Genomic DNA, 8389 nt, shown 5'->3' on the forward strand with positions numbered 1-8389 from the left:
TATGGAATTTGGAGTTGTGCATCCCCATAGTCATGTGAGATCATTTATATAAAAATCTCATAATATTTGCAGATAACTCCTGTTGATTCTGTTTCCCTAGAAAATCCTGCTAATATACCTATCTGTCTAAGATATATAATTACATAACTGAAACTACTATATATATATATATATACATGTATCGTCTACCTATCCAAAATAGAGATAAATGGAGGATAGGATGAAATGATCAACATACATATAATTAGAGTCCTAGAAGAAGAAATGAAGAAAGTGGAAGACGGAAGAACTAACAACTCAGAATAATCCATAACTACTGAAAGACATGACTCTATAGCCCTGGGAAGCATAGCACCAGGTATCAAAAGCAGAGTAAATAAAAAGTAATTTACCATTGCGAGAAGATGGTGGTGGCTCGTTTGGTAGTTGTTTGCCGAGTGGTCACAGCCTCCCTGAAGGCTTCCTGCAAGCCCAGGGTTTGCTCCTAGTTTGTTGCTAAGGTTACACTAAGCACCACATCTTTTCACCTGTGTAGGTTACTTCATACCACGTTGTCAAGGAAAGGATTAGAAGAATTTTTTGATGATCCAAAGAATTGGGGGAAATAAAAAGTGAAATCTGGCACTTCATAGACCTGTCAACAATTAAGGAGCAAAAGTAATGAAGATTTACATAAACTTTGGTTGTGTCCTGTTGAAAGAAAGAAGCATGCTCCTAACCCTACAGCAGGAGGCTAAGAGGCAGAGATGGCCAATGCCAAGTCCAGAGTGGTTAGAAAAGGTGGTAGATTTCATGGATGCATTAGATACAATTGTCTAGGAAGGAAAGGATATCTAAGACTTCTGCAGGGTGGTCAAGAAAATCCTAGACCCAGTGCTTGGAGAAGAGACGTCTTTGGAAGAATTTTCTGGCACAGATTCAAGTGTTGGCTTATACCTTGGTGCCTAAATAAAAGATACAATAGGGGGATGCACAGATAGTTCAGTGGTAGAATTCTTGCCTGCCATGCAGGGGACTCGGTTCAATTACTGGTCCATGCATTTCCCCCAAAAACAAACCAGCAAAGCAAACAAAAATTCAACAAATGGTGCTGCAATAACAGGATACTCACATGGAAAAATAATGAAATGTGACCCCACTACACAGCATAGAAAAAAACAAAGATACAATAGAAACAATTCTTTGTAATATCTTACGTGGACCATATTGTCAGACTGAGAATTGTGAAACAAACTCTCATTGAAGCAAGAAAGAAAAGTTTAAGGAAAAAAAAGAAAACTTTGTTCAGGAAAAATTTCCACATCTTTCTGAAGCCCAGAAGTCAAGTGCTGTCTAAGATATCTGAATTCTTATCTTTTTTTTTTTTTGAGGGGGTGTGGGGAGGATAATAGTCTCTATATAAAAATAAATATATGTTAAAGGGTTTATTTTTTATTTTTCTTTATTTATTTTTTGCATGGCCAGACACCGGGAATTGAACCCGGGTCACTGGCTTGGCAGGCAAGAACTCTGCCATTGAGCTGCTGTGGCCCATCCTAGTAAGTGGTTTATTAAAGAAATTGTATTATCAAAAAAAAGTAGCCTACACTTAGACACAATTTGCAGTGCAAAGAAATAACTCTTTCTTTGAGAAAGTGTTTTTTACCACTTAAGAGTTTTTTAACACTTAACACTTTCTTAAGAGAAGATCTTAAAAGCAGACATAGAGGAAAAACAGATTGGTTACAAAAACAAAAACACAACAAACAAAAAACCTACACACACAACATTTAGATGGACAGAGGAGGGGAATATCTTTAAAATGCTGATGGAAAATATCACCATGTCATACAATCTTTCAAGAATGAGAATGAAATTTAAGTCGATTTCAGATGAACAAAAATGAAAAAATCTTTACTAAAGGAATTTCTAAAGAATGAAGAAAAATTTCTAGAATTAAGTTTGAGATACAAGAAGGAGTGATGAGAAAATGCAATGAAACATATATAAATGTAAATAAATATCATCTGTATAGAATAAAATAATTTATTATTTGGTTGTTTTGGTTTGTTAAAGCTGCCGGAAAGGAATATACCAGAAATGGAATGGCTTTTAAAAAGAGAATTTATTGAACTACGCAGAGAAGATGGCGGCTGAGTAAGGCGCACGGGTCTTAGTTCCTCCTCCAGAACAACTACTAAAGAACTAGAAACAGTACAGAACAGCTCCTGGAGCCACGACAGAGACCAGGCACACAGAGTACCCCATTCTGGAACGGCTGGACCAGCTAAGAGACTCCACTGTGGTGAGGTCCCCGAGAGGCACGCGCTTCCCTGGGCCACAGCAGCTGGCGGCCAGAGCCCCTCCCTCCCTCCTTCCCAGGCTGGCTGGGAGCTTTGGATCGGCGGTTACCCAAGCCGCGGCGGTTGGCGTCCCTCCCCCACGCACGGCTTCCCGGGCTAGCTGGAAGCCTCGGAATGGCGGTTCCCCAAACCGCGGTGGCCGGTGACCGGAGCCCCTTCCACACACGTGGCTTCCCGGGCCAGCTGGGAACCTCAGATAGGTGGTTCCCCAAGCTGCGGCGGCCCTCCCACACGCGGCTTTCCGGGCCGGCTGGGAGCTTTGGATCGGTGGTTCCCCAAGCCGCAGCGGCTGGTGCCCCTCCCTCATGCGTGGCTTCCCGGACCAGCTGGGAGCCTCGGAACAGCGGTTCCCCAAGCTGTGGCGGCTGGCGACCCTCCCCCGCAGGCAACTTCCCGGAGGGAAAGGAAAGAGTCTCCAACAGTAGTAGAGACTGAGCCCAACCTAAAACCAATAGTGGCATTAATGAACAACTTCTGACTACTAAAAATAAGCCCTCAGCTCAGGTGAAACTGATCAAGGTGGAAGTCACCGATTGGGCTAACTGAAAAAGAGGAAAGGGGGTGAAACAGAGCCTTCTGTGGCTGTTTCTATGGAGGCTTCGTTGCCTCTGGGCTCAGCGCTGGGATTACACAGGTTGCAACTGCCCCAAACGCAGAAACAGGCTGCTTTCAGGGCTCTCTACCACCTGAACCTTCCCCGCTGGAGGGGTGAAATGCAACTCAGGTGGAATCCCTCTCTCAAGGAATTCAGATCCCAGGACTTCACAATTTGAAGCCATTAAAACCAACCTACAACCTTTCCTCTGTCTCCACCACACACCCAGCAGTGAGAGTCTTCCAAAGTTAAAGGAGCCACAACATCTTTTGCTGGTGGGACCCGCAGACAGACAAGCACCACATACTGGGCAGGATAAGAAAAACAGAGCCCAGAGACTTCACAAGAAAGTCTTTCAACCTGTGGGGTCCAACACTCAGGGAAATCTGATTAAATGCCCAGACGCCAGCAAAAAATAACAAATCACACCAGGAAAATTGAAGATATGGCCCAGTCAAAGGAACAAACCAATAGCTCAAATGAAATACAGGAGCTGAGACAACTAATTCTGAATATACGAACAGAAATGGAAAACCTCTTCAAAAACCAAATCAATAAATGGAGGGAGGACATGAAGAAGACATGGGATGAACAAAAAGAAGAAATGGAAAGTCTGAAAAAACAAATCACAGAACTTATGGGATTGAAAGACACAGTAGAAGAGATGAAAAAACAATGGAAACCTACAATGGTAGATTTAAAGAGACAGAGGCTAGAATTAGTGAACTGGAGGATGGAACATCTGAATTCCAAAAAGAAACAGAAACTATAGGGAAAAGAATGGAAAAACTTGAGCAGGGGATCAGGGAACTGAATGACAATATGAAGCGCACAAATATACGTGTTGTGGGTGTCCCAGAAGGAGAAGAGAAGGGAAAAGGAGGAGAAAAACTAATGGAAGAAATTATCACTGAAAATTTCCCAACTCTTATGAAAGACCTAAAATTACAGATCCAAGAAGTGCAGCGCACCCCAAAGAGAATAGACCCAAACAGGCGTTCTCCAAGACACTTACTAGTTAGAATGTCAGAGGTCAAAGAGAAATAGAGGATCTTGAAAGCAGCAAGAGAAAAACAATCCATCACCTACAAGGGAAACCCAATAAGACTATGTGTAGATTTCTCAGGAGAAACCATGGAAGCTAGAAGACAGTGGGATGACATATATAAATTATTAAAAGAGAAAAACTGCCAACCAAGACTTCTATATCCAGCAAAATTGTCCTTCAAAAATGAAGGAGAAATTAAAACATTTATAGACAAAAAGTCACTGAGAGAATTTGTGACCAGGAGACCAGCTCTGCAAGAAATACTAAAGGGAGCACTAGAGTCAGATACGAAAAGACAGAAGAGAGAGGTATGGAGAAGAGTGTAGAAAGAAGGAAAATCAGATATGATATATATAATACAAAAGGCAAAATGGTAGAGGAAAGTAATACCCAAACAGTAATAACACTAAATGTTAATGGACTGAATTTCCCAATCAAAAGACATAGACTGGCAGAATGGATTGAAAAACAGGATCCTTCTATATGCTGTCTACAGGAAACACATCTTAGACCCAAAGATAAGCATAGGTGGAAAGTGAAAGGTTGGGAAAAGATATTTCATGCAAATAACAACCAGAAAAGAGCAGGAGTAGCTATACTAATATCCAACAAATTAGACTTCAAATGTAAAACAGTTAAAAGGGACAAAGAAGGATACTATCTACTAATAAAAGGAACAATTAAACAAGAAGACATAACAATCATAAATATTTATGCACCAAATCAGAACGCCCCAAAATACGTGAGGAATACACTGCAATCACTGAAAAGGGAAATAGACACATCTACCATAATAGTTGGAGACTTCAATTCGCCACTCTCATCAACGGACAGAACATCTAGACAGAGGATCAATAAAGAAACAGAGAATTTGAATATTACAATAAATGAGCTAGACTTAACAGACATTTATAGGACATTACACCCCACAACAGCAGGATACACCTTTTTCTCAAGTGCTCATGGATCATTCTCAAAGATAGACCATATGCTGGGTCACAAAGCAAGTCTCAACAAATTTAAAAAGATTGAAATCATACACAACACTTTCTCAGATGATAAAGGAATGAAGTTAGAAATCAATAATAGGCAGAGTACCAGAAAATTCACAAATACGTGGAGGCTCAACAACACACTCTTAAACAACCAGTGGGTCAAGGAAGAAATTACAAGAGAAATTAGTAAATATCTCGAGGCAAATGAAAATGAAAACACAACATATCAAAACCTATGGGACGCAGCAGAGGCAGTGCCAAGAGGGAAATTTATTGCCCTAAATGCCTATATCAGAAAAGAAGAAAAGGCAAAAATTCGGGAATTAACCGTCCACTTGGAAGAACTGGAGAAAGAACAGCAAACTAACCCCAAAGCAAGCAAAAGAAAAGAAATAACAAAGATTAGAGCAGAAATAAATGAAATTGAGAACATGAAAACAATAGAGAAAATCAATAAGACCAGGAGCTGGTTCTATGAGAAAATCAATAAGATTGATGGGCCCTTAGCAAGATTAACAAAAAGAAGAAGAGAGAGCACGCAAATAAATAAGATCAGAAATGGAAGAGGAGACATAACCACTGACCTCACAGAAATAAAGGAGGTAATAACAGGATACTATGAACAACTTTACACTAATAAATACAACAATGTAAGTGAAATGGACGGGTTCCTGGAAAGGCATGAACAACCAACTTTGACTCAAGAAGAAATAGATGACCTCAACAAACCAATCACAAGTAAAGAAATTGAATCAGTCATTCAAAAGTTTCCTAAAAAGAAAAGTCCAGGACCAGATGGCTTCACATGTGAATTCTACCAAACATTCCAAAAAGAATTAGTACCAACTCTGCTCAAACTCTTCAAAAAAATTGAAGTGGAGGGAAAGCTACCTAATTCATTCTATGAAGCCAACATCACCCTCATACCAAAATCAGGCAAAGAAATTACAAAAAAAAGAAAACTACAGACCAATCTCTCTAATGAATATAGATGCAAAAATCCTCAACAAAATTCTAGCAAATCGAATCTAGCAACACATTAAAATAATTATACATCATGACCAAGTAGGATTCATCCCAGGTATGCAAGGATGGTTCAACATAAGAAAATCAATTAATGTAATACAGCATATCAACAAATCAAAGCAGAAAAATCACATGATCATCTCAATTGATGCAGAGAAGGCATTTGACAAAATTCAACATCCTTTCCTGTTGAAAACACTTCAAAGGATAGGAATACAAGCGAACTTCCTTAAAATGATAGAGGGAATATATGAAAAACCCACAGCTAATATCATCCTCAATGGGGAAAAATTGAAAACTTTCCCCCTAAGATCAGGAACAAGACAAGGATGTCCATTATCACCTCTGTTATTCAACATCGTGTTGGAGGTTCTAGCCAGAGCAATTAGACAAGAAAAAGAAATACAAGGCATCAAAATTGGAAAGGAAGAAGTAAAACTATCACTGCTAGCAGACGATGATACTATACGTCGAAAACCTGGAAAAATCCACAACAAAACTACTAGAGCTAATAAATGAGTACAGCAAAGTAGCAGGTTACAAGATCAACATTTAAAAATCTGTAGCGTTTCTATACACTAGCAATGAACAAGCTGAGGGGGAAATCCAGAAACGAATTCCATTTACAATTGCAACTAAAAGAATAAAGTACTTAGGAATAAATTTAACTAAAGAGACAAAAGACCTATACAAAGAAAACTACATAAAACTGTTAAAAGAAATCACAGAAGACCTAAATAGATGGAAGGGCATACCATGTTCATGGAATGGAAGACTGAATATAGTTAAGATGTCAATCCTACCTAAATTGATTTACAGATTCAATGCAATACCAATCAAAATCCCAACAACTTATTTTTCAGAAATAGAAAAACCAATAAGCAAATTTATCTGGAAGGGCAGGGTGCCCCGAATTGCTAAAAGTATCTTGAGAAAAAAAAAAACGAAGCTGGAGGTCTCACGCTGCCTGACTTTAAGGCACATTATGAAGCCACAGTGGTCAAAACAGCATGGTATTGGCATAAAGATAGATATATCGGCCAATGGAATTGAATAGAGTGCTCAGATATAGACCCTCTCATCTATGGACATTTGATCTTTGATAAGGCAGTCAAGCCAACTCACCTGGGACAGAACAGTCTCTTCAATAAATGGTGCCTAGAGAACTGGATATCCATATGCAAAAGAATGAAAGAGGACCCGTATCTCACACCCTATACAAAAGTTAACTCAAAATGGGCCAAAGATCTAAACATTAGGTCTAAGACCATAAAACAGTTAGAGGAAAATGTAGGGAGATATCTTATGAATCTTACAATTGGAGGCAGTTTTATGGACCTTAAACCTAAAGCAAGAGCACTGAAGGAAGAAATAAATAAATGGGAGCTCCTCAAAATTAAACACTTTTGTGCATCTAAGAACTTCATCAAGAAAGTAGAAAGACAGCCTACACAATGGGAGACAATATTTGGAAACGACATATCATATAAAGGTCTAGTATCCAGAATTTATAAAGAGATTGTTCAACTCAACAACAAAAAGACAGCCAACCCAATTACAAAATGGGAAAAAGACTTGAACAGACACCTATCAGAAGAGGAAATACAAATGGCCAAAAGGCACATGAAGAGATGCTCAATGTCCCTGGCCATTAGAGAAATGCAAATCAAAACCACAATGAGATATCATCTCACACCCACCAGAATGGCCATTATCAACAAAACAGAAAATGACAAGTGCTGGAGAGGATGCGGAGAAAGAGGCACACTTATCCACTGTTGTTGGGAATGTCAAATGGTGCAACCACTGTGGAAGGCAGTTTGGTGGTTCCTCAAAAAACTGAATATAGAATTGCCATACGACCCAGCAATACCATTGCTAGGTATCTACTCAAAGGACTTAAGGGCAGAGACACAAATGGACATTTGCACACCAATGTTTATAGCAGCATTATTTACAATTGCAAAGAGATGGAAACAGCCAAAATGTCCATCAACAGACGAGTGGCTAAACAAACTGTGGTATATACATACGATGGAATATCATGCAGCTTTAAGACAGGATAAACTTATGAAGCATGTAATAACATGGATGGACCTAGAGAACATTATGCTGAGTGAGACTAGCCAAAAACTAAAGGACAAATACTGTATGGTCCCACTGATGTGAACCGACATTAGAGAACAAACTTGGAATATGTCATTGGTAACAGAGACCATCAAGAGTTAGAAACAGGGTAAGATAATGGGTAATTGGAGCTGAAGGGATACAGACTGTGCAACAGGACTAGATACAAAAACTCAAACATGGACAGCACAATACTACCTAATTGTAATGTAATTATGTTAAAACACTGAATGAAGCTACATCTGAGCTATAGTTT

The 8389-nt window shown here is 39.3% G+C and overlaps 1 pseudogene; it reads left to right on the forward strand.

The window, feature by feature from the left end:
- Window positions 1-404: 404 nt before the first annotated feature.
- On the forward strand, window positions 405-1336 carry LOC143689789 (large ribosomal subunit protein uL29m-like; annotated as a pseudogene).
- Window positions 1337-8389: the final 7053 nt, after the last annotated feature.

The sequence above is a fragment of the Tamandua tetradactyla genome, chromosome 7 (genome assembly GCF_023851605.1).
Source record: "Tamandua tetradactyla isolate mTamTet1 chromosome 7, mTamTet1.pri, whole genome shotgun sequence".
In the NCBI taxonomy this organism is placed as follows: domain Eukaryota; kingdom Metazoa; phylum Chordata; class Mammalia; order Pilosa; family Myrmecophagidae; genus Tamandua; species Tamandua tetradactyla.